Below are 27,784 nucleotides of genomic sequence, written 5' to 3'. Positions count from 1 at the left end.
CATTTGGTCTGCTTGAGCCAAGAAAAGCAGAAAAGCTGTGTGGATAAGCAATGTAGGGATGAGGACTTTGAAGTTTGTTGAGCTTCCCTGCTGAGTGCATAGATGTACTTGAAGCAAGATGAAGGAGGCAGCAGAAATGTGTGTGTGAACCTTGCAGTAAAGAATGAACTACTTTTTCCTAGCTTCATGCCAATCCCCCTCCCTTTGGAAAAGCAAGCAGCATTTAGCCACAAGATGTGAATGATGGAGTCTGCTTGTGTTACAGAACCATCGAGGCATAAGACAGAAGGTGTTTTAAAGGTAATCTTGCCCATCAGTTTGCCCGTAGCACATGGCCAATTTATGGCAATAAACCCCAGAGAGAACCCCAACACCACTTGCTCTGTGAAGTCAATGATATCCCTGGCTTTACAGTCCAAATAGGCAACTGGAATATTCTTAGTCTCCTGTTCTGCGCCTACTGTAGGCTGGGCCATTAGAACAAATGATACACAGTTGGTAGGGCAGTGCCTAACATCAATAGCATCCTCATGGGTTTTTGTCTCTTCCAACAGGGGCAAAATCATAGGTTTTTTTAAAATAAGTAAACAAATGAAATATGAAATATGACAGACCTGTGCAGAAATGGTCTCTGGAAATTCTCCTCTCCTCTCTCTCTCTCTCTCTCTCTCTCTCTCTGTGTATGTGTGTATGTGTGTAGGGGCTGACCATTTCACTGAATTTCTCCAGAGGGAGGAGAAATTATCCAACAGTTTTGTTGGACTGGGGCTCGACATTAATAATAACAGTAGCATGGCTTACTTCTTTCTATTATTCTGAAATGTTTTTTGTTGTAGTTGCTAACGCTCACAGGAGCCAACTCCTAGGGGCCAAGGGGCCTTTGGGCCCCCCAATAAAATATTTAAGGGGGCTAGCCCCCCCCCAAGTTGATGGGCATTGCCATTCAAATGGTGTGTGCCCACCATGTCATGTGATCAGTTATGCAGGCGGGGCTCACCTGCCCCCACCCAATGTTTTATTTAAGTTCGCACCCCTGGTACTGCTGCAATTTGGCCAGAATTTTAAATCCCCACAATACCCTGGACCTAGTGTCATTCTGGCTAGATTGTGTCACACTACTTGTTTGTCAGCTAATACACTAATACATGTGGTGTGTGTGTGTGTGTGTGTGTGAGAGAGAGAGAGAGAGAGAGAGAGAGAGAGAGAGAGAGAGAGAGAGAGAAACTACTCATAGAAGGCAGTAAGGATGCTGACAACCAGAGGATAAGAAGGCTAAAGTGAACTGTTTTATTGCCCCAGTTTGTCTCTTGTTGGCTGTGTGACCATCATTTATTTGGGCAAAAAAAGGGAGGCACAAGGCACCATTTACTGCTCCAATTGCCTGCAAGAGATCAGAGCTGTTGCCAGGCCTTGCGTGAGTTGGCGACAGTAAGAATTGCAACACACTAAACCCAGGCTCTGTCTGCAGATGTCAGATTAGAACTAAACCACCCCAGAAAAGTCACTAGTGTGGAACTGGCTCACACCACTGTCACCTGCTGCACACTGTGTGTTATCCGAGAGTCAATGCAACTCTTGAAATGGCAGCCAGATAAGTAGAGAAGCTGGCACTAATGAGGAGCTGCAGCCACTGATTTATGTCAGGTATAGACTTTCCTAGTTCACTTACTCAAAGTCCACAATATAGCCTGGCAGGATCCTCCTTTGTGGGAATGGATTAGGATAACAGTGGCAAGGCTGTGAGCACCTGATGGCTGCTCTGATGGGTACGGAAATCTCTGCACATCACTGTTAGGAGAGGAAAGCTTAGAAATACTCTTAAGCTATTTTATTACCTCTACCCACTCTTCCATCTTTGGCTTGACCTTATTGGTATTTGTTAACAGGGATGCATGCTAAAAGACTCGGAGAGTGCTCTACAAGTTTATAAAAAAATATGTAACTATTTTAATGTGAAATGTCAAAAAACGATGTGGGCTGGCCTCTGTGTGTATAGTTATGCTGTTCCCCTTCAGTGATATCACAGACACTATTCAGCAGGTGTACATGACACTGGCACAATTACACTTGACACAACTGTCACACAGACATGGTAAGTGCAGGAGATGCTGCAGTTTCCCAGTGACAAAATGCTGTAGCATGAGTGCTGGAAAAACATATGGATGCCTCCATATAAGAAGTGCTACTTTAAGGAAAGACATTTGGATCCCCCTCAACAAAATATGTAGACATTTATTGTGCATTTATTGTACTAAAAACCTTTAGGCCACTTGAGGGAGACGTGCAGAGCTAACTCTTTGGCAGCTGGTCTAAGGAACATCACTGCAGTCTTGGGCTGAAGTATGAGTGTAATAATCCCTGCTCTTTAAGTGGTGTGCAATTCATACACAGCCACCCAGGCCCAACGATTGGACTGCTATCAAAGCAATTTCCTTATTAACTCAGTCCAGGTTGTTTCTTCAACAAACTGCACCCCTGCCTCTTGCAGTTGTTTTAGCAAAAGAAAACAAAATTCAGGAGGGAGAGCAAGTGAACAATAAGCTTGGAGTTTTCTTTAGTGGAAAAAGCACTACGGAGTGCAATTAAAACCAGAGGCCTTTATTGGAATGACTCTGCTTGAGTTTGCTGCTCAACATTTCTTAGCTCCCCAACATCGCTTTCTAAGCAAGCTTTCAACCTAGTAGGAAACACTGGGAATACTCTGGGCCACCCAAATAAGGTCTGGGATAGTCTGATCATAGATCAATGCTTCTATTTCCATGTGGCCAAACCTCTGGAGTATGTCATTAGATGGAGGATTGGCTTTACCGAGTCATGCTTTCAGTTTTCTTTAAAGCATAGGAAGAGACCATAATGCACTGCCCTAGATAGCACCAGTAAAGAAGAAAAACAAGTTTAAATCCCTTAGAGGTTTCATTACAATCAAGCGGTATATAAATCTTGGTAAATGCAACAAAATTAATGGAGTGTAGGTAGAACCAAAGTTATGCTGTCACTAGGGCTGATGAGAACTCGGAGAGGTTCAAAGTCACAATGTGGGAAAGAAAGTTCTATTGCTCTGTTTTCCAGAAAAAAAGTCAGATTTCTTGCCGTCTGAAGAAAGATGGAAAGTACATATGATGACAAGGGCTGGATGTTGAATTCATGTCAGTGCCGGCAAAAAGTGAATGTACAAAGCATGACTATTTCACAGCTAGTGTGGAAGCAGCCAGATGTTGCTCAATGCAGATTAAGAATTCAGGCCCCAGCCCCATACAGGAATCAGTAATCAAAATGAGAACCAGCTAATAAAGCTTAAGAGTAGCTTCCTCCATTATTTTCTGTAGAAATCCCCAATTAAGATTTCATTGGTCATAATCATCCATCCAAAGTTAAGCACTTTCGATGTTCTTGTTTATTTCAGCACATGGTGAACCTATACCTATTCCATTTCTTGTCCCTTCTGAAGTGTTTCAGAACAGCCAAATATTTCAGCAATATTACAGGAGGAAAAAAGCATGCATATGTACACACACACACACACACACACACACACACACACGATGGGCAGAATTAATCCGACTCAGTATTATCTCTTTGACTAATTGATGCTAATTAGATTCCTAATGAATACCAGACAGATATGACTGCAGTCCCTAATTCTGCAAAAACACATATCTATTAGAATTTTGCTGAGGAGCTGGAGGAAGAGGGCAAGTTCTAGGTCATCTCATGCTCTTTCCCACCCACTGCTTACAGCGAACCACACTGTTAATGTTTCTACATTTGGGATCTGCACCATTTGTGGACTGACTCTGCTTCTGATGTATTTCTTTTATTCATACGCTCTTGTTTTCATTTCACTGATTCCTACCTCCTTTTTATTCCTTGTAGATCGCTTAAATTGCTGAGTGATACAAAGCCTCTGCTTTTGCTTTTTTGATATCTTTCTGTCACATTCTGCATGTACCATTTTAGTTTTATAAACACTTCATTGAAGATAACAGTGTAGTAGCACCTTAAAGACTAATATATTTAGGCCTGATTTGCATGTAATGCTAAGCCAAACCATAGCTTAGTGAAAAATGAGAAAATGAGTCGATTTCCAAAGCACAGATCACAGCCATAACAATGCCAAGCAATGGAAAAGATGGCAGTAGATAATGTCACAATGACAGCCGTACTTTGTTGTGGGCCCTTGCACAAAATACATTTTTGACTCTGCCACACAATTTAGATTATACACCAGTATCCAGTTATATACCTTCTGGTCAGAGATTAAACATTATTCTGAGTAGAAAAGATTTAATTAAATAAGAAGTACGTATCTTCAGAATGCACATAAATTATAGATCCACTTTTACACATAATAGTAATTGACGTGACATGCATAGGATTGCACTGTCTGTTTCACAGCATCATAATTGCTAATGAATTCTTACTCAGCAACTTCACATTAGGATGTCTCTTTGAAGACCCCCCCCCCCGGTTTGGTGATTTCTAAAGATCTGCTGCAGCTTGCCCTCATTTCTGAACATTATCACTTTAAATATCTAATTTGTGTCCAAATAACCATGTTTGCTTAAGACAGGGACAAATACCTACAGGATTCACCTCAGGATTCTTGAAACCACAATGTTCTTTTACAGGAGTAAAGAAGCAGATTGACAAGGCCAGATGTGGCTGGAATTTCAAAATGGTTGTTGTGTCCTGTGGCTTGCAACAGTACTCAAGGCTCAATGCTGCAGTAAAGTGCAGTGAGTGTTAACAGCAGTTACTCAGAAGAAAGCCATACTGTATTCAGTGAGGTTTACTCCAAGATAAGTGGGCACAGGTTTGCCACCAGATACCAGGCACTCTACTATTCAAATTAGGCCCCAGTGTTTTTCTTACAACACCATTCTCAATGAATTAATCAATTTTAATCTAGCATGTAAATTCTCAAAACTTTCTTATTTGTTAATTCGAGCAACTACTGCTCTCACTTCATTACAAACAGTATTTCTACCTGCAACACACTTGAGCAAACCTGCTCCTTTTCCTTTCACAGATATTCTGTTGCCATTTGCAACTGTAGCTGCCTCTGATTAGTTATCATTTAACTCGGGGGGGGGGGGGTTAGCATCAGACGTCATGTACATGGAAGTTGCCAAATCAATTGACCAACTAGAAGGATTATTGCTAATAGCACCAGTTTTCCTATAACTTGATATTGCTGGATAGTTCTGATGAACTGCAAAAGCATTTTTAATTTGCTTTCTGTTGCCACCCTGGAACTTTTCTTTATTAGTGCTGGTGCTGACCTTTAAAGCCCTAAACGGCCTCGGTCCAGTATACCCGAAGGAGCGTCTCCACCTCCATCGTTCTGCCTGGACACTGAGGTCTAGCGCTGAGGGCCTCGCTACGAGAAGCCAAGTTACAGGGAACCAGGCAGAGGGCCTTCTCGGTAGTGGCAGCCGCCCTGTGGAATGCCCTCCCGCCTGCGTGCCCATTCATTCGGCCCTCCCGCCAGATGTCAAAGAGAAAAATAACTACCAAACTTTTAGAAGACATGTGAAGGCAGCCCTGTTTAGGGAAGCTTTTAATGTGACAAAATGTGAGAAAAATACCTCTGAAGCAGGGAAGCACATTTTAAAACTTATTTTAACTTTTGGACCAATTAAGCGATTTATTTAAATTCTCAGGACATAGCAACTTTTCAAACAAAGCTTGGTATTATTTTAAGAGATGCTCTAAATGCCCCTATAATGAATTACCATTATTTCATATTGGCAATCAATGGGATTAAACCATGAAGAAAAGATTTCATTACATGTGAGGAAAATTCTGGTAGTGAAATCTTTCTGTGTGTGAGAGAGGCAGAAGTTTTTTCATAGCATCAGATATTTAAACACTGATTCACATTGTTCAAATAATGTGAGGATACCTCCTGCTTTGGGTATTTTTTTTTTGCTTCAGCTGAATACTGCTAGAAAATTTGGTTTGGAAATGGGTGAGGGTTGGATATTTCTCCTGTGTACTTATTGATAAATGAAGTAATTAAGGTAGCCAGGGCTAGCATCAGCATCTGCCATCCTTGGTCAGCTGCCATCACCTCAGTGCTCTGGCAGGACCCACTGTGGGGTGGAATTAATCTTAAGCGCTAGAAACATTTACAGCTGAAGGAAACTGCACAGACCAGAAGGTGCCAAGCTCACTTGATCGTGTGAGGCCTTCTTTCCCTTCCTGAGCAGCCGTACTTGGGAAGAAGAAGCCAGTGTGTGCTCTGGATGAAGGTGAAGCTGATGGTCAATAAAGGGATGGGGGCAGCTATAAAGTCTCTAGCAGACGCCTAGCCACTCTTGATGCTATACATCTAGCCTAGCTCCCTGTAACCTGTTGGGCAAACTCCCTTGTTCTTGCTTCCGGACCTCTTTGACATATAAGAAGAGAATCAAAGCCACATAGTAGTGGTAGTAGGAACTGGGCAATGACCTGAAGACTGCCTCCCAACTTACATCCCAATGCCATATACAAGAATAAGGATCATCTTTGGGATCATAGAATTATAGAACTGTAGTGTTGGAAGGGACCCCGAGGGTCATCTAGTCCAACCCCCATGCAATACAGGAATCTCAACTAAACTATCCATAACAGATGACCATCCAACCTCTGCTTGAAAACCTCCAAGTAAGGAGAGCCCCCCACCTTCCAATGGAGTCTGTTCCACTGTCAAACAGCTCTTATCACCAGAAAGTTCCTCCTGTTGTTGAGTCAGAATCTCCCTTCTTGTAACTTGAAGCCATTGGTTTGGGTCCCACTCCCTGGAGCAGGAAAAAACAAGGTTGCTCCGTCTCCCATGTGACAGTTTGAAGATGGCTATCATATCTCCTCTCAGTCTCCTCTTATCCAGGCTAAAGATACCCAACTCCCTCAACCGTTTCTCATAAGGCTTGGTTTCCAGACCCTTGATCATCTTGGTTGGCCTTCTCTGCACACGTTCCAGCTTGTCTATATATCCTTTAACTGTGAAGCCTAGAACTGGACACAGTACTCCAAGTCAGAACAGAGTGGTATCTATAATTCCCCTGATCTTCTTTTTATGCTGCCTTGAATATCATAAGCTTTTTTTTTTTGCCTGTAATCACCTCAGAGTGGTGTCTCATTGGGGTGACACCACTGAGGCATTTATTTTGTTATTTCTTCTTTTCTATTAATAGTTTCTTTAGTGCATTGTTGCTGGCACATAGCTGCCCCATGCTGTGATACAAATGGAATATGCTGGCATGTACCTACTTCATCCTAGTGCAGTAGTGCCTATGTTGAAATGAATCTTAGAATCAAAAAATTGCTACAGATGCTGCAAATTGAGCCTGGTTAATAAAATGGATGAAATGTCATATGGATCTTGATTATTGCGCACACAAAAAAATTAATCCAATTTGACTAACAAGAAAGGTTTCTGCTAATTCCTAGTCCCTGATAAATAGCTTCCCGCCAACTTTGTCTTGATTTTAATTTCTGACATATAAAGAAAATCCATTCGAGCAAAGGGCTTATTAAAGTATTATTCTGTCTGAAGATGTGACTCAGCTGGAATGAGTAAGGCAAGCTTAATGGGTGACCTATCAGGATGGAGACACTCTTTAGTGGCCCTTTTGATCCAAGTTGCTGCAAGTAACTCAAACCGCAGGGAGAGTATAGCAGAGATTTGACTCAGTACCAACTAGCAATATAACTGTGGCTGGTATTTTTGACACACTTTTTATCTGCCATCACCTTTTATTAACACATTGAGTGTTGCCCTAGAAACATTCATTCCTCTCTTCAGATAAAGATTTCAGTTCAGGTTTAACAACTCCATTATTGCCAATGAAAAGGGCATGGTCAAAAATTGGTTTGACTTTTTTATATTTATATATAAATTTCTATTGTGGTCTCTGTGCCCTTAAACACTTCAAAAGAAAATAGCTTTGCCAAGTATTATTAACGTAGCATCTAAGACTAGCAGCTGAGGAATGGTTGTGTTTCTGAACACAGCCATGATAGAAGAAGCACTGTTGGAAGGCTACCTCCCACATTGTGACTGGTTTGCATGTAATGTTAGGCCAAATCACAGTTTATCACAAAGGCACAGCCTCCAAGGGAGGAGATTGCAGCTGTTTCTTTCCATCTCAGGTCCTTCTGCTGCTACACTACTGTGAACAGAACCATGGTTTGGCATGTTGTCTGAACCTCAGCTTGTGGGTTGTCTTGCTCTAAGTAAACCACTTGTAATTTGTTTTGTTTTTTTAAATTTATATCCTGCCCATCTGACTGGGTTTCCCCTGCCACTCTGGGTGGCTTACAACATATATAAAAACACAACAAAACATCAGACATTAAAAAACAAAATATCTTCTACAAGCAACAAATAAACCAATAAATCAATAGAAGCTGATAACAACAACAACAAATAGTTTACAGTTATACCCAAATTAAAATAGCCACCAACTCCAACTAAACATTTAACCTACACCAACTCGACAAAAACAAAATAGAGGAACCAAAATTAGAACCATTCAAAACATTTTAAAACATTTTAGCCAGTTGCCGCAAACCAAGAGTTGTTCCAGCAATGTCCCTCCGGCCTCCCAGGAGCCTCTTTTTGCTGTTCCGGATGAGTCTGGCCCCCACTCCCTAGGCCAGGTGGAAATGGGCCTTTCAGCAGGGAGCAGGTCTTTCTTCCAGCACTCATGTCCATAAAAGACAAACAACAAGCCTGCATTTGAACAGCACACTAGTCCAAACCATGGTTTAGCTCACAGCAATGCAGCATTAGGAGCACTGGAGGAGGAGCAAAGTGACTGCGATCTCATCTCTAGGAACCTGCACACTCATGCACTCATGCTAAGCTAAGGTTTGTCTCAGCGTTATGCGTTAACTTGTCTCTGTTCTTTAAATGCAGTGCTGCATTGCAAATGGACACTATAACTCCACGGTGGAGTGTGTTGGTGCAATTTGGAAAAATGGGTGAAATTGCACCTAGTGCTTGGGCTATGTCTTGAGAAGTCTATTCTGTTCAGGGTTTCCACTCCTGTTTCTGATGGAGTTGTCCAACGACTTTGGTATACACAGACCTAAATTTGAAATAAAATGAGTTTCCCCATAACATGATAATGGCCAATGATCAGTGTAGAGGCTGCTTATGGAAGGGTAGATTCTCTATCACATGTGAAGATTACAAGCCTCACCTCCCACCTCTTGGCAGCCACTGAGTTGCTTGGTGACTACAGTGCCAGAGGCCCAAGACCCAATGGAAGATCTCTGTCAGGAGCAGGACCACAGCAAAGAGGAGATATGTTTAGATCCAGCCATCAGCCAGAGGAGGACTGGAAGGACCTAATGCCACAATACATTTGTTAAATCTTTAAGATGCTCCAAGACTCTGCTTTTGTGACAACAGACTAACACAGGTCCTTCTCTAGAAAATCTTACATAGGAATAATATGGATGTTTAGATTAGGAAACAACAGGGCTGACACTGGACCTATGAGGAATAAACAGCTTGAAGTGGCATTTAGTTACTGGTATATGTACTGCAATCCAGTTAAACTCTTCCATTCAACCTGTCTCCTCCCCAATATAGATTTAGACAAGAGCATCAAATTCCAGTGGGGTCTCTTGGTAGAATTTGTAACTTCCTGCACACTGAGCATGAAGAGACCTGGCACATCCAGAGTTTCTGCTGACTTGATCTTCTCTTCACTTCCCTGTCCTTATGCTGAGCAATAGGTTTCGATCTATTTAAACTTCTTATCCTGTACTAATGAAAACTTTATTTTTTAAAAACAAACCCTGACATCTAAATAACCAGTTCTTTCATAGTATGCAGAGTTCTGCTGATCTACAAACAGCAATAAGACTGACATTTAGAGGGCATAAAACCTTTTGGGAAGCCCTAAAATATCCCCTAAGTAGGTCAGCTCCATGACCTGGATCTGTACTTTTAATACAGGAGTAGCCTATATTCTCACTCACTGTTTGCAGAGGAAGAATCAGTTTCGGGCTACAGATTTATTTTTAGCTTCTGAAATATGAGCCTTGGATGAGATTTTGTAAGGAGAAAAATTGTGAAATTGACCAGGATGGATCCTCTGATTTCAAAATGTCAAGTATATGCCATTGGGTCTAAACAGAAAGTCACTTCAGAAAGGGATTTTGTACGGCAGAATTTCAAAGCCAGCTTTTCAAGCAGAAATACTTCCTTTGTTTCATATGATCTTTTAGGGGTTATTAATCAAAGGAGATTTAGACAAATATTATTTCCTGGAAGAAATATGTTTTCTTTGATTTCCCATTTTACAATCACCTGCATGCAATCCTGCTCACTGTTATCTGTGGATAAACCCTGTTCTAATTCTCTGATGTAATGTTTCAGTGTCTTATTTTGTAATCTCAAAATGACTGATAAACTGTTTACACCTGCCTAAGGTGCCTGCATGGGAAAAGAGGGAGGGGTGCTAGACACAAATGGCCCAGGGCTGTTACTGACTCCTTTAGGTGGCTGCAAACTTGACAGAAGACTTATGCAGCTTCATGTATCCCACTTAGAAAATGTAAAGCATAATATTCAAATAGAGATGTGCTCTGCCCCCCTTTCATGAAATGCTCTCTGTTATGAACACATGGATGGCACATAGCCATCTGGTATGCTGGTTAAGATCCTACCTGCCTGCGCATTGTCTCACCAGGGTGGTACATGTTCTGGTTATCTCCCGCTTCGACTACTGCAATGTGCTCTATGTGGGGCTATCTTTGAAGGCGACTTGGAAACTACAGCTAATTCAGTATGTGGCTGCCAGACTGGTGACTGGGAGTGGCCACTGGAACCATATAACACCAGTCCTAAAATACCTACATTGGCTCCCAGTACATTTCTGAGCACAATTCAAAGTGTTGGTGCTGACCTTTAAAGGCCTAAACAGCTTCCGCCCTGTATACTTAAAGGAGCGTCTCCACCCCACATCGTTCAGCTCCAAGGGCCTTCTGGTGGCTCTCTCACTGCAAGAAGTGAAGTTACAGGGAACTAGGCTGAGGGCCTTCTCGGTAGTCATGGCCACCCAGTGGAACGCCTCCTGTCAGATGTCAAGGAAATAAACACCTGACTTTTAGAAGACATCTGAAGGCAGTCCTGTATAGGGAAGTTTTTAATGTTTGATGTTTTACTGTGGTTTTATAAATTGTTGGAAGTTGCCCAGAGTGGCTGGGACAGCCTAGTCAGATGGGTGGTATAACAACAACAACAATGTTCAGAGGTGGGCAAGGGTTGAACTCTGGAGAGCCACGTCTTCAACCCTCACCCTCACTGTCATTCACAAAAAAACCCCAGCTTTTCCTTGACTGCCCTGTATGAGAGATTGTCAGGAACATATGTCATTCTCTGAGGCTAGATGTATACAATGTAGGAAACAGGGAAAAGGAAGGTAGTTTGTAGCTGTGCAAACAAGTCCCAAAATGGCATGTCTATCACCACATCAGATGGAGGATGCTGTGAACATAAAAGGTCACAAGATGGGTGGGAACATTTCAGAATCTGAAACATACAAAGAGAGCTAGAATTGTGTGAATGCAGAAAACAACAACAGAGGCTTCAAACAAGGAGCCTGCAAAGGATTGAAAGTTGTATGTAGATGCCATTGGACAGACAAAAAGAAGTGATGCAAAGGAACAGCTTAGCCTCTGATAATATATTTAAATCACCTTCCCTTAATAGAGAATAAAGGCTTGTCCCCTGTTAAAGCAATCCGGGACCCTAAAATTACACCTTCTCCTAGTATGGGAATTGGCTATACTGTACAGCTTTCTTCTTCTTTTATAACTTCAGTGCACTCTTCTTTCATCCTTTCTTTCTTTCGCTTCCCAAAATTGTGTGCTGTGAATGCTCACCCCCCCCATGGAACCTCATTTTAGTAATGGAGAGGATGGAGGTCAGTGCTTAATAATTTCTAAAGAAAGAAGATCTAGACTTTAATTTGCATGGTACATATTCCACACATGCACAAGCCCCAGTTCTAACAGTGTGGAGAAGGGGAGGCTGCAAATGCTCAGCCGTAAGAGGGTAGCATTCTGCATATGCTGAGATGCACACTCTTTATTAAGCAACTAAATTCTTATTTTTGCCTAAGAATTGTGTGCCATGCATTCACTGACTGCTGAACATTTACTGCTGTGCCTCAGAGTTCTTCAGTTATAAAATGGGACCAATGTTCTCCCCAAAAGCAGTAATGTCCACTCCTGCACCAGTGTTCCTGTTTGCATCTTGCAATCTTGGCAGGGATTTGAAATCCACATACAATATAAATTTGCATACAATATTGTCCACATATTAGAAACATGCCCAGAATAAATGATTCAGATTCCTGTAGTCCCAGCAGGTATCTGCTTAGTACTATTCTGCTAATAACAGCTTTTAAATGGTCCATCAATTTTCCAAAAAGTTTTTCCTTCACAAGATGAGCTGCCTATTTGGAAAGGAAAAGCTGTTGAATTGATGGCTGCTGATAAACTGTATGTTAAAGGAAAACAGTTTATTGTCTGTTATATGGCCAATACAGGCAAGAAAATGTGCAGTGTAACTAGAAAGAAGCAAATGTCATTTCTCTTTGACTGCTGTCCATTTTTCAGTTATTTATTTTACATTTGAAACCCGCCCCCCCTTTATCCAAGGAGCTCCCCCTTTTTTCCTCTTAACAGCAACAGCCTCACAACCATGAGGGAGTTTAGGTTGGGAGGTAGTGACTGGTCCCAATTCATCCATGGTCGAGTAGGGATTTGAATGTGGATTGCCACAGTCCTAGTCAGACACACTCTTCGCTAAACTACGTCAACCATCTGTGACATTTATCTTGAACTTTCTACTTTCTGGCAGGCTTTGGACTGCAGATTATGACACTGAGGGGGTCTGTTGCTTGTGCGCGCGTGTCTGTGCATTTCTTCTTTGTCTGGAGAGATGCTAGAGTGGCGAGAGGCTTTGGAGATCACAGCTCCTTTCATTCCTTTTTTGAAAAATGCCCTTGAAATGCTTTTTATCTTCAAAGCATTTTCAAATTCTGCTGTAGCTTCAGTGCAAATACTAGGCCTGCCTAAGCAGCTGACCTACAAAGCCTGGCTTTCAAGTAAAGCCGCACTGATGCAGGTTGTTGTGGTCTCACCCACTTTCCACACCTATTCTCCTTGACTTTGTTTATTTCTAGATTTTGCAGCTCGCAGAGATAAGCGGCTAAAAGGATAGATGTGGCTTGGGCCTAGTAACAGTGGGACATAGCAGAGGCCACACTTTATCACAGGTTAGGCAGAATAAGACCAAATGATTTCAACGTGGGCTTAAAGTACATCTAACTCTGTGCTGGCTTGCGATCAGCATGTGTAAATTGCTTCATGATAGATGCCTCTGGTGATTCCAGTGTCTCTCTGCGGGTGGCATCCAGCAGGAGGTCAGCAGAGGCTGTCAGTGCTGAGCAGAAGGTTATCTGCGCTTCATACAATCCCAGCCACCTGCTCCACTGGTGCAAAGGGGGTTTGGAGTGGATTGGTTTTCAAATTACGTACGACCTCAACAAAATAAAAATTAACAACAACAACAACAACTTAATGCCATATAGCAGGGGTTCCCAAACTGGGGTCCTCAAACTTCATTCAGGTGGCCCACATCATGTCTGTGTACAGTGGTACCTTGGGTTACAGACGCTTCAGGTTACAGATGCTTCAGGTTACAGACTCCGCTAACCCAGAAATAGTACCTTGGGTTAAGAACTTTGCTTTAGGATGAGAACAGAAATCACGCGGCGGCAGCGGGAGGCCTCATTAGCTAAAGTGGTACCTCAGGTTAAGAACAGTTTCAGATTGAGAACGGACCTCCAGAACGAATTAGGTTCTTAACCCGAGGTACCACTGTATTTGTGAATGAAGACAACAAATAGCGTATCCATTGCATTAAATATTCATAATCATTTCTAATTCAAAGTGTTGGTGCTGACCTTTAAAGCCCTAAACGGCCTCAGTCCTGAAGGAGCATCTCCACCCCCATCGTTCAGCCCAGACACTGAGATCCAGCTCCAAGGGCCTTCTGGCAGTTCCCTCACTGTGAGAAGTGAGGTTACAGGGAACCAGGCAGAGGGCCTACTCGGTAGTGGTGCCTGCCCCGTGGAGTGCCCTCCCAGCAGATGTCAATAAGCAACTATCTTACTTTTAAAAGACATCTGTTTAGGAAAGTTTTTAATATTTAATGCTGTATTGTGTTTTTAATATTCGGCTGGGAGCTGCTCGGAGTGGCTGGGGAAACCCAGCCAGATGGGTGGGGTATAAATAAATTATTATTATTATTATTATTATTATTATTATTATTATTATTATTATCATCATTATTATTAATTGTTCCTTCTATTTTTTATATTTTATTTATAGGAAATAAAAGAAGCAATAAAAAGACAATTAAAAATTGCACAGCATCTAGCACCACGCAATCCAATCGATACACGAGGCAGCGGGGGGGGGGGAATAATTAAGTAGTCCTCCAAGACCCCCAGCAATTTTCAAGTGGTCCGTGGGAGGGGAAAAACACATTTGGGACCCAGTACCATAGAGTAATCTAACACTTCTTATACAGTTGCATTACTCCTCCCCTGCTTCAAGATCACAGCAGCAGAAACACAGCAGTATTTGAGTCTTTTTCAGATATTCTGCTTAGGTAACACGTAGGGTATGTGGCAGGTTCTGCTCTCAACCTGCACACATTAATTTAAACATTAGAGCATCAGCAGAGACGTCAGGGAATGGCTGTACACTGAGGAGTGGGCACCGGGAGAAGCGGTAGTTGAGACTGACTTGAAAGAAGGGATCAGTGAATGGGGGTGGGCTGTAACAGCTGGGAGATTAGAGTCAGAGGCAGCAGAACTGGCAGTACTGGAGAGTGAAGAACAGGCGCACAAGTTGATGGAGTCAAGGGCTTCCACACCTCTTCCTGCCCCCACCTCTCCTGCTCCACTGTCTCACAGGACCAGAGGAGGACTGAAGAGGGAGGAGCACGGGGTTACACGCAGGCGGAGTCTTTGCCTACTTGTACGCAGCTCGAATAGGGGAGATACATAAGCCAAGGTCGGGGTGGGCAACTGCCTCATCGGGTGCACACCTAGGAGTAGCTGAGAATCATAGAACTGACATGAATTTCCCTAACTTGTAAGGGTACTTTTCACAATAAAGAATTAATTCCTCACTCTGGACAGTCTGTGCTTGCCAGCGAGTGACAACCTACAAATGCTGAAATGAATGCACAGGGGGTCTATTGCCTTGATATTTGTTCTGCCTGCTTAGAAAAGGGCTGTAGTAAGAAGGAGCAGAAGATACGTCAGAATCTATTAGTATTTTTCTATATAATTTGCATTAGATCAGCAAAGGTTTCTGACTCTCGAATATTTAAGAACAGCAACAGCTAAGATACTTATTTAAAAATAAATAAACATCTGAAATTAAGCTAGCTTGAGGTAAAACTAGGAGGGTATTTTTGTTCAAAGGGGCTATAAGCTCAGTTCTGTTGCTAAAACAAATTCTAGAGCCATCCTGTAGTTTAATTGTAAGAGTGTACCATGCCATCCCCATAGTCATTGCTTTACACATGGCTCTGGTACATAGACCTCAGGGTTTTACTAAAGAACAAAGCAGATCCCGCATACCTGGCCTGCCCAACACTGGACTATGGTATTTAGAACTTTCTGCACATTGTGACCACAACTCAAAATAAATTGATTTTTCAGAAATATGACAGGGAAATATAACCTCTCTTTCATTTAGGTTCTTTCCAAAACACACGTGATTGATGTAATAAATGTTTGGTGCTAACACTAAACTATTAGGTGCCAGCCTTGGGCAGAATTTAGAAAAGGTATCAAATTCCTAAACCCAGTTTTTTTAAACACCTGGACAACCAGATGCCTGGGATTAACTATTTACTTACTGCTTTGATTTTTAAGCCGCTTCTTAGCCACTTAGGACATTACAATGCATATATTAAAGCCACCAAACACTTCTAGCCCTGTTTATGATTCAGATTTACTCGGATTTTTTTCCTTAAGAAAACATGAAAATATGTTCAGGGAAAACAAGGGATAATTGGAATTGTTCTGCATTGCAGGCATCATAAAAGAGAGGCAGGAGCTGTAACCCACCCAGTCTTTTCATGCTGCTGCCTGTTGTGCTCACAGTGAACAGTGAAGATCTTTTCAGGAAGCAAACAGGTCTTCAGATATTTGTCATACATGGTGGGCAAAAGTCTATCTTATTCACAAATTAGCACACCACTACGTGCATTTATTTGAATGGCAGAAGAGAGTTTATACACACATTCCTGTATGCTCCTACATGGCGACCAATCCACGTGACTGGGGACCCTGCAAAACATAGCCTTTCTTCAGATATTTAGATGCATACATAGGGGGCAGAGCTCTGAAATGCTGCTGCATTTTATTCACACTGTTTCTATACAGATCAAATGCCTGTAATGGCTATTCTTTCTGAGTGAAGAGCTTGCATTTTTGAATTCATTTGCCAATGCATGGGAGGAAATACTATGATTCTATGACAATGCAGTTCCTGGTTCAAATGTCACTTCTGCCATGAACTCACTGCATGGCCTTAGACAAGCACTGTCTCTTTGCCTCAGCCCTAATTTGTAATATGGGGATAAAAATACTGACATACCTTGCAAGGTTGTTGCATGAATTACAGAGTTGACATATGTGAAGGATTGGAAAAAAATCATTATTACTATTAAAGCTTAGAACTAGGAGAGCTGAAAGATCTCCTCGCCCCTTATATACCCAATTAATCACTGTCTGTTCTGCTCAGTGGAGGAATTAGGTCTTTAGTGTTGTGGCACCTATGCTTTGGAATTCCCGCCTCTTGAATATTACAAAGGCTCTGCCTCTGTTGTATTTTTGTTGGGTTCTAAAAAACTTCATCTTCCAACAAACCATTTTAGTTGCATCTGTGTTGGAATTGCTTTAAACAATGTTTTAAATATCTTGTTTGCTATCCTGGGCTCCTTTGGAAGGAAAAAACTAAAATAAAAACTAAACTAAAATTATTGTTATTTTTATTAATACTGTTAACTGCATCATGAGTATTTACTAAGAAGCCTTTTAGAGAACCTTTCTCTGCTGACTGCCTTGGAAAACACCATCCCTTTATGAAGATATTACACTGTACTTTAGATCCTAAGGGTCTAATTTAGATTAGAAACGCCTAAGATTAAAACATACATTTAAGAAAATTTCTCACTCAGATTTTGTGGGTGCTGCTGTTATTGTCTTTAGCTCTCAGGATCATTATTTGGAGTTTTATAAGCTCTTTTCTGGCTTAATCAGGAGTTGCTGGGTTGTTGTTTTTTAATGATCCATGTCCTTGTGAGTTAGCAGGGGGACTGCATCAAAAAATCTGTAAATCAATGTCTATCACTTCCTGATGGGGAAATTGAGGCTGCAATCCTAAACACACCAGGAAAGATGCATAGGATTTTACTGCAAGTCCTTTCCCCTCCACAAGTGACCCCTACAGGCTGCACCCAAGTCCCCTGGATGGCAGCAGTTTTGTTTTCGTCCCACCCTTTTCAGCTCTACTGAGAAGTCTATATGATGCTGACATGATGAGACAAATTAGATGGCTGCAGCCTCTGGAGCTGCTGTTATATGGGCAAAAGCTAATTAATTGAAACATTAAAAGAATTTCATAACAAACAAAATGCAGGATTAGCAGGGAGGGCTTTCAAACAGATTTTCTTAGGATTGCCCTAGAGAAATAATTTTCTTAGCAAGAAGAAGAGGTCACAACTTAATTCACCGTCAGAAGTGGATTCAACCTGTGTCAAACTGTTTGAGGGATATGTGCAAAAATATGGACTGAATCGCTTGCAATGAAGGGCATACTAGAAAGATTTTTAACAAGCAAGTTCCTTGGAAGAAGAGCGGGGTAATGCTATTTCAACATATAATTTTATTATGCATACTTGCTTTAAAAGGGTTGCTTCCACTTATATTTTGACAAATTTTATGTTAATTTGTTCTTAGTGTTTGATTTGATTGGTATTTTTAGTGACTATTGTTGGGAATCAGAGGGGGCAGGGCGGTGCCACGGTGCAGAAGAAGCAGAGGCAGTCTGGCTGGCTGGCAGCTAGATAAAGGCAAAGCATGCAGAGCAGCAGCTGCAGAAGGTCCTTGGGAGATTAAGGACAAGAGGAAGGAGGACTTGGGACACCATCAGAGGGAAGTGTAAGTGAAGCTGAGCATTTCCAGACAGAAACTCACAGAGCCGGGAAGGGATGAACAGAGATAAAAGAGGCAGAAGAGATAAATAAAGCAAAGTTGGCGTGGGAAAGGTTGCCAGGGGGCAGAGGGAGGAAAAAGGCAAGGGAGCCAGAAGTAATCAGGAAAGTCTTATCCCAAATGGACTTCTGATGGGTTAGAGGGGAAAATAATGAATTATGAGCACTGACATCCACCAGCCCAGGGTTGAGGCCAGAAGCAGGTGCTGGACAGAGGTTTGTTATATGGAATTCTTAAGTAATAATAGCTTGAGTGGGAGGAATTTCAGTTAAGAAGAGATCCTGTGATCCAACTGCAAACTTGGTTTCAGGGCAAGGTTCTGGTGTTTTGAGGATTTTTGCACCCTTTGGTTTGATGGCTTCAAACTATTTTATGCTGCTTTATTAGAGGTTCTGGTTAATTAAGAAGGGTATAAATCTTGCTTAAATAAAGAAGAATGAAAATTGAGTCAAAAGTAACAAATGCCGTCCTAGGTTCTTTTAAATTTGAAATAAATCAAAATATCTTCTTCTGAAAGGAAAGGCAGCGGAGTCAGGTGCAGAGTTAAATGCTACAGTAGAGCTATCTGATTATGATCCGTGTGTTGCCAGTATCCACAGCATCAAGAGGATGAGGAAGGCAAGGCTAGTCAGCGGTTGCAGCACTATGGACAGCTCCTAAAAAGGCATTGCAAAAGCTCCTTACGGGCCTCTGCTTTCAGCCAACTCCTCCTAAATTCCACCCTAATGGAGATTCTTAAATGGTCAATTCCAATGCCTGAAGATGGGAACTCCTTCTCCTCCTCCTCCTCCTCCTATTTGTGGCCACTCCCTGAGCTGTTGGACAGGCATAGTAGTTCAGGAGGCAGTCAACTTAGCTGGCTCAGGGGGACATTTTTGTTCTAGTTCTGTGTGTGTGTCCAGGCTCAAGCTTTGTGACCGGAGTATGGTTCACTCCTCCAGTAAATTACACAGAAGCCTCATTCAGCTCATCTCAAGGGCTCTGTACCCCTCCTCATCTCATCCAGGGTCTGATCTGGGAGTTCAAATTGACCTCAACCCAGGATGACCCAGAACTGACCTAACCCAGATCTGGGCCCCACAACATACCTTCAATTGGTTGGGTTTGCTCTCAACAACCATCACATATAGCCTGATCTGATTGGCTACACATTCAGTATGTGATTCCTGATTAGACGGGATCACTTTAAAAAAGATAAATAAGCCCTAGTATGGGGACAATGTTGAAGAAGCAGTAACAGGAAAAACAAATCACAACAAACGATTTAAAAAACAATTCTCATTTGTTACATTTTTTTTTGGGGGGGGACTTGGTTCTCCATGGAAGCAGTACTTACTTTGACCCAGAAATGGAAAAGGATAACATCTAGTGCAGCCCTAATATATACAACTGTACAAAACGTGAAGCATTAACTATGGTTGCCATTATTATTAATAATACCGGCTTAGACTCCTAGTATTTTTTAAACTATCATCCAGTACTGTCTCCCCCCCTCCACACACACACACACACACACACACACCTTCTCCCTCCCCACATCTTTCCACACTTGCCAGCAAGTGATTCTGTAAGAAATCAATATTTTATGCAAGTGAAACTTTCATGTTAATGTTTGCAGAGAGCCTTATCATCCCTACCAGCTAGCGAGTCCCTGCAATGCAGCCTTCTATTAATTCTGTAAAAGGGGAAAAAGGGGGAAAAACAAAACAAGCCAGCAATCAATAGAGATTCCTTGTTCGTAATCCTCAGTAAAATTAGCACTTTGACAACCCTAGCTCTAATCTCCTGGAAAGCAGAATTCCACCTCCTCATTTTATATATATAAAAAAACAAATACACTGGGGTTGTTTCAGATTCTTACTCAATTTCTCTTTAACATAACAAAACACTCATGACAACAATCCCACCATGCCTTTCTGTATCATCCTCCAGTTTGCATCTGCAGGATTTGTCCTCTCTGAAATCCAAACCAACTCTTTCTGGTTCCCACATGCTCAGGCAGCTGTAGGAAAGGACAAAGGGAAGATGATTGACAACTTTTTTAGTGCTGGTGTAATATTTTCTTCTGGCTGCACTCCTGTACTTTAACAGATCTGTGACCTGCAGAAATTCTGCTTGTGAATATTTTCAAATCACTGTATCTTCGTGCAAGGCAAGCCCTAGTATTAGGAAAAATGGGACAGCTGATTTTGGGTGTCATGAAAGGACAGTTATGTATCATTTTTCTTCTCAAGAAGGGGTGCTTGTGGATTTTTTGTTATACCAAAATAATTTGGGCTACCACACACCTTGACTTGAGGGAAGGGACCATTTCCTGTTGTGTTGCAGGTAGCAAAATGACTTGAGCCAGCTTTATATTTCAAGCTTGAAAAATATTATCTGCTAAATTTCTTCTAGCATTTGGAGCAGGCCAAATACACACATGGAGAGAAAGAACATTAAGATGTGGAATTGCTCAGAAGCAGCTGAAAATATTGTCCTGTACATGTCATAGAACCCTTGATTCAAACATCCACCAGAAATCAGAAGGGAAAAATAATTGAACAGGGCCACATAACCAAAGGACAAGATATTGTGATCTGTTCAGTAACAGCATCCTGGCCCATGTATTCTGGCAGAGGGAAACAAAGACAACAAAATACATTCCAAACAGTAGACACCCAAAAGAGAGGAAATATGAAACCAATTACCCCTTGCCCAAAGTATACAACTTATGGTAGAGCTGTATTAGTTCGTTACACTTCCATATGCCTAATTAGCCCCATGCATTCCTACTAAAACAATATCAGTAATTTATATGTATGCAGTAAAGTTGAAAGGGACTGTTCAGAGAAAGTTAGGTGCACCTAGGTCACACTGAAAGCAAAGGAACTGTGAGCACATGACTACATGTTGGAGGGAGGAGCATTGTAAATGATCTTACTTTTTCACATGATGAAAATGCTGTTTGACTGCAGTGACTCATGGTAAGAGCTGGTGTTTACCATGCCAGAGCATACGCTTTCCTTTGGTGTGATCTAACCCATAGTTTAGTGGGAAGATGCATGCTTTGTGTACAGAAAATCACAGGTTCAAGTCTTGGCATCTCTAGTTAAAAAGATAAGGTAGCAACTGTTGAAAAAGATGCCAAGGCACTGGAAAGACACTGTCAACCAGTACAGACAATACCGGGCTAGATGGATCAATGGTATGATCTCCTATAAGGCAGTTTCATACCTACGTTCCTATGGGTAGCTCTGGCAGGATAAATATAAAAGTGTGTTGCAGGAGAGGAATCAAATGAGGCACCCTGCAGTGTTATCAGTGTGTACTTGAACTAACACACACACACACACACACACACACACACACACACACACACTGTTTCAGCTTTAGCAGGCAGAGAAGCATGGGGCTGTTGTTAAAATGATAACACAAAAAGACTCAAGGTTTGCAGGTACAGTATAAGCTCCAGAAATATGGGAAGGAAAGGGCTCAAGGGAGTGCTATATTATTCACTGGTTTTATATACATGAATATTAGAGCAAATTCCAGAGGATGTAGCTGTGATTTACCTATCACTAGAGTTACAAAGAAAAACAGCCATTTGAGATACACCACAATATTTTATAGAACAGCAAGTGGTTACTTGTTAGTAATCTGTCAGATTCTGGGTGCAATTGCTCAAAAGTACTCTGAATCACCTAACTGTACAAGTCGTATGTATCCCGTACAGGGAAGACTTCCACTGGCAGACAGGGCAGGCCTTGGCTCCAGGCATAGACAGTATACAGTGGTACCTCGGTTTATAAACTTAATCTGTTCCGGAAGTCCCTTCTTAAACTGAAACCGTTCTTAAACCCATGCGTGCTTTCCCTAATGAGGCCTCTCGCTGCCAGTGCCCTTCCACCGTTCAGATTCCATTCTTAGACTGAGGTAAAGTTCTCAAACTGGGACACTACTTCCAGTTTTGTGGAGTTCGTAAACCGAATCGTTCTTAAACAGGACTGTTCTTAAACTGAGGTACCACTGTAGTAACATTAGCCACCCTAGCTCTGATGCTAGGTTGGTGAAGTAGCTTAAGTGATTGTGCTGCTGGTGCAATGCCAGGTGATCCATATGCCCCACTTTCCTAAAAGGCGAGAAGTTCAGGGAAAGTGCCAAAGAGTTTAGTTTCCTTTTAGATCAGAGAGTGCACACTGAAGATCTGCATCATCTCTGTTTTATCTACAAGTGCGCAAGCTGTGCATGCATGGAAGCAAATGGGGTTTCAGAGCAGGCAGCAAAACCACAGATCCTGCATCAGTTCCAAAGAGAGCAACTAAACACCAATAATGCTGCGGTTTTATCCAACCCCAGCTAACCCCTCCCACCTCAATGTCTGTCCACCGTAGTGTTTCCCAACTCAAAGCTGAAAAATGGCTACTATTCTTATCCCCCCGCCCCACCACATCATCTCCACTGGCCTCAAACTCCACTTGGCGGATAAATTGTTAATCCAGGAAAGCATTACATCATCCCCGTATATTCAGGAAACATCAAATGATCATCCCTATTGGCTATCTGCCACCAGCTTCTAGCCAGTTCAGCCCCCACTTGAAATATGCATTTTCTTTTGTGGTGCCTGGACTACTAGGGCTCCATTCTTTCTTGTCTTCTTTTTATGCACTCAGAATTTCTGTGAATAACATCCCAACTGTAATCTCTATTAATAACAACTGCTCCTTGTAATTGTGCTCTGAGTTATTATTAGTTTCCCTAAATTATTGGAATTTAGAATTTTTTTTTAAAAAAAAACCCCGGTGACAAGGACATGCTTTAGAAGGTGTTGTCAGGTTTGACAAAAGAATCAATGTAGAGTAGTGGTTAGAGTGTTGGACTGAGATTAGGAAGATTAGGAGATTAGGAAGACCCAGGTTCAAATCTCCACTCAGCCACAAAGCTCTCTGGGGTCAGTCCCTTTCTCTCAGCTAACCTACCTTGCAGGACTGATGTGAGGGAGGAAATGGGGAGGAGAACCACGTATGTAACCTTGAGCTCCTTTGTTGAAGAGAAGCAAGATATAAATGCAGTTAATAATATTAGTGAGCTCAAGTAGAATTTGTTTGGGACAATGAGGGGCCCATAGACACAGTATGGAGTCTTCCATCCTCCAAGGTGAGGCAGTCAAGGCAGTCATCACTGGGCGAGGGTGATGGCTTGCTAGCAGGATGAAGAGTGGGGACTGATAGCATAGTTATTGTACCTAACCAGGGACAAATAATGGGATCAGGTTCAGACTATAGGGAGCTTCCTCATACCAAGTCAGACCACTGATCCATCTAGCTTGGTATTGTCTACACTGACTAGAGGTGGCTCTCCAGGGTTTCAGGCATGAGTCATTCCCAGCTTTACTTGACAATGCCACAGTCTGAGGTCTGGGACATTTTGCATGCAAAGAGTGTCATCTACCACTGAACTGTGGCCCTTCCCCATTTCTTACTCAGGTACATAAAAGGGCAGAGCTGATGTGTCAAGGATTACTTCCTCGGAGGGGAAAGGCAACTGACCTCTGGAGCAGAGGGGACAACTGACAACAGAGGGAGCTTCTTGAGTAAAAAGATTGAGGATTGGTTGCTTGAAGTGTAGGCCCTGCATGTGTGGGTGGTGTTTCAGGACTCAATAAAAGAGCTAAAAAGGGATGCAAATGGGTTACAGTCTCTCATATGGAGATACAAATTATGGAGGTGGCGATGAAAGGGAGCTGCATTTTCCTGCAGGCTTTCAAATTTCAGACAGCAGCTGGAATCAGCTGGACATATCTCTGTATAGTCCATGTTTTCAAAGCAACAGCCAGAGAAAAAGCAAACACAGTGCCTGGATTTTTACAGTCCTTTCAGCGAGGATTGAAGGAAATAGAGACAGATCCTAAATATATGTCACTCCAGGGAATTACAGCCTATTTGGAGCTTGCCAAATTATTCAGCAAATATATTCATCTGATAGTACAACAAGGAATAACAAATTATTATACTGATATTATATGATCAGCTACCAAATGCCTGATGTGATTAATGGTGTGGGCCAACTCTTCTCATACACTTGTTGGTAAGTAACTCATTTTCCTTGACATTGACGTATTAGTTTTGCTTCTGAAATAGCGATCTGATATCATCAGGCAGTGTCTGCTGACAGCAGCAGGCCCTGTAATTAAGAATGCAACATTATTTCTGCAATGTACCCTTGTTTACATGCATGCTCATAACTTTACACATATATTAGTTAGGAGGCATTAATAGTAGCTCCCATATTATACTTGCATCAAAGCATTTCCATTTTAATACATCCCAAAGCAGGTCATGCACTGGCATAGAGGCCAGCTTTACACTAATCTCATTGCATTAGGAGAGCCTAGGATGGGAAAAGGAAATATCAGTGGGATGATCATTGCTCTGTTCACCTTTAACCCAAATCTGCTTGATGTTTGCTTCTAGTTTTTTAAGTTCTCCATAACAACTACAATCTACATTTTTTTGACATCGTTGACATATTATTAATACAGGATGATCTTGAGTTTTTCACTCACTTCCTTGAAATCAGCAACATAACACTTAAAATCCCATTAAAAGATTAACCTCCTATCACAGCCTCTAAGCAGTTTCAGCACCTTAAAGATGACAGGGACTTGGGAAAGGAAGCAAGTTGCATAATGTTGTTAAACCTATTATGCTACCTGAATTCAAGTAAATTCCTCCTTGTGTCCCTTATGACAGAGTTGAATAGAAACACAGTCTGAGGAATGTGCCAGATCTGTATGGTTTGATATGCAGAAGTAATTACATTTGTCCAAAAGCATGATGGAGATAAAAACAAAAAGGCAATTACTTTTATGGGGCCAAGCTTACAGAGCATACAGGCATAACATGCTCTTCTCATTCATTTTTCAAATGACCTGTTTAGCAGACACATTCCAGTAGTAATACTTGGATCAAGTGAAAATCAAGCAGCTAAACTTTTCTTTGACTATACCTCTTCAGACAGTTGGTAAAGCTGTAATGGAAGCTGGACTTTTACAGGAAACCAAGGCAAGTGAAATGGCAGAGAATTTTGATATATTTTTTTACCCAAAATCTCAAAGGCACGCTCTTTCCTGTTCCAAGCACACTCATGTCCTCCCATTTGAATTTAGAGAGATATTTCTGTCCATCTCATGTTCTCTGACCAGTCAGCTCTCTGCAGCACTCAACCAGTCCCAACCCAGAAGTATTGCTATGTTCAGGATGCCCCTCCTATCTGAATCAAGGCAGGGAAAAAAAAAGATAAATAAATTTGTATTTTACTAGAGCTACTAGCTTTTAGCCTTGGTTACGCAGATTGTCCCCACTCCTGCTGTCATGGTGGCAATCAAACCACAATATGTAACATTAGTAGTTTTGCTACCATGGTAGACCCTCTAGAGTCTAGCCGGATAGATGTGCCAGAATCATTTATCTATTATGAGTAGCTTCAGAGCCATTTCCTTGAGTGCCACATCTGCACAGTAGCAAAGCTCAGGCTCTAACTTCCCTGACCATTCTTGCTGTACCTTTTACAATTTGTGTTTGCTAACACTGTAGCAGTTCATCCTCGTTAAAAGCTAATTGAATTACAGTGGTACCTCAGGTTACATACGCTTCAGGTTACAGACTCCACTAACCCAGAAATAGTGCTTCAGGTTAAGAACTTTGCTTCAGGATGAGAACAGAAATCGTGCTCCGGCGGTGCGGCAGCAGCAGGAGGCCCCATTAGCTAAAGTGGTGCTTCAGGTTAAGAACAGTTTCAGGTTAAGAACGGACCTCTGGAACGAATTAAGTACTTAACCCGAGGTAACCCGAGGATAAATATTCTGAGAGTGAGGCATCAGGCATAAGCCTGCATTTTATTAATGTTTGATCAGGGCTTGTATATTAAAGAGAGAGCTTAAAGATTTTCAAAAGTTTCATGCCAGGCAGACCAGCTGCTTAAGAAAACACTGGCAATGTTTTCCTCCTAGACAAGGGGGCCCCTTGATTTATAGCAGAAAACAATTCTCAAAGTCGTAAAAGCTGAAATTACAGGCTGAGAACGAGGACACTGACCCTACATGTTACAGAAGATAAAAAAGGCAGAGATGAACATAATTAATAGTTGGTAAATAGTAAAATAATACCAATGTGCCTCCCAGTAAAATGAGCCAGATCTTCTTTCTAAGGTTAAAAGGCCAAGACCAAATGGAGAAGCATCTAGCTGGCAGAAAGAGAGCATTTTTGGAAGTCTTTTTAAAGCATTTTTGGGAAGTCTTTTTAAAGCTGTTTCTTTCTTAAACTGAGAGAGTTTAAGGGCAATAAATGTTGGGAAGATCTAATGGGAAAAGCAACTGGCTGAAAGGGGGGGGGTGTAAACTGAAGAGGCTTCTTTTAAAGCGGTTTTTTACTGTGTTCCTTTTTACTGAGTTCCTTTTCTACTTTACAAAGGCCTTATTCCTTTTAAGAGGCTACCTGTGTTGTGTATTAAGTGTATTGGCATAGATGTAATTATGCAAAGGATTTAAGAAATGCTAGATTTCATATAGTTGTAAGAGTTGTATTTTGAAATTAAGTCAGCCACCAGTCTAGCCCCCCTGCCAGACAAGAGACGCCATCCAAGCAGTCCTGATATATTAGTTGTCAGACATTTGTTTAGAAACCTTCAAATGAAGGAGATCTTTCAATGTTGATGTGAAACTCAAGATCCTTGACATATGTTTAAGATAAAAATTTAAGATTAACCATTTGTTTTAGAAGGCAATAGGGCAAGGAGGGCAAGAGGTGAGCTGGTAATTAAGATTCCTTGTTGAGACACATGTAAGATATATTACTACTTATTTGTCATTTATAGATGTAACAATATATAGCTCTTTGTGTTCCATATAAGGACAGGAGGATATGGGTGTATCTTTTAGGATTGGTTATAGCAATCAGCCAATAGGAAATTCAACCAGGCTGATTGGACAGAGGCAGCCAAAGGAGGAGCAAAGGGGGCTGGATTAAGGGAATATAAGTGCTGGCCATAATGGCAGGAGGCCAGGCCAGAGCTTGGTAACCATATACCACTGTGCCTCTCATTTATTTGTCTGACAAATAAATTATTATTTTAATTTCTCTATTGCTGCGTTGAATATTTCATTCCAGCTAAGCGTTAACCACAAGCAGGGTGCTACAAGAGGGGAAGGAAGGCAGACTTCCTTCCTCCCTCAGCATGCTGGGACATGAATTTCCTTTTGGCCAGTAAGGAATGCTGTGAGCCTGGCAACTTCTTAGCACATATATATGATTAGGAGTACCATATAGAAATACAGTCTAAGAAAGGTTGTGTGTTTCCAGCTTGATTTGACCTAGGAATATTTATTATGAAATTGTACTGATGTTGACAGTTTGCTGATGAGGAGAAGCAGAGTAACTCCTTTTAGGGATGCCATATTTCAAACAGGGAAAATCCAGACAGGAAAAGTTGTTCAG

General features: G+C 41.6%; 1 protein-coding gene and 1 long non-coding RNA gene across 8 annotated transcripts in view; both read right to left on the bottom strand.

The window, feature by feature from the left end:
* LOC309527257 overlaps positions 1 to 14,098 on the bottom strand; it is a 63,317-nt gene extending 49,219 nt beyond the window's left edge. The window contains exon 1 of the long non-coding RNA XR_014217158.1: positions 13,977 to 14,098. This is a non-coding gene — a long non-coding RNA (uncharacterized lncRNA). The remainder of the gene's footprint in view (positions 1 to 13,976) is intronic.
* SHISA6 (shisa family member 6) overlaps positions 1 to 27,784 on the bottom strand; it is a 261,331-nt gene that overhangs the window by 87,675 nt on the left and 145,872 nt on the right. The window lies entirely within an intron of this gene.

The sequence above is a fragment of the Podarcis vaucheri genome (genome assembly GCF_965113315.1).
Source record: "Podarcis vaucheri genome assembly, chromosome: 2".
Taxonomy (NCBI): Eukaryota; Metazoa; Chordata; class Lepidosauria; order Squamata; family Lacertidae; genus Podarcis; species Podarcis vaucheri.
The sequence above is the reverse complement of the archived record's forward strand: the minus strand, read 5'-3'. Positions and strand labels throughout refer to the sequence as shown.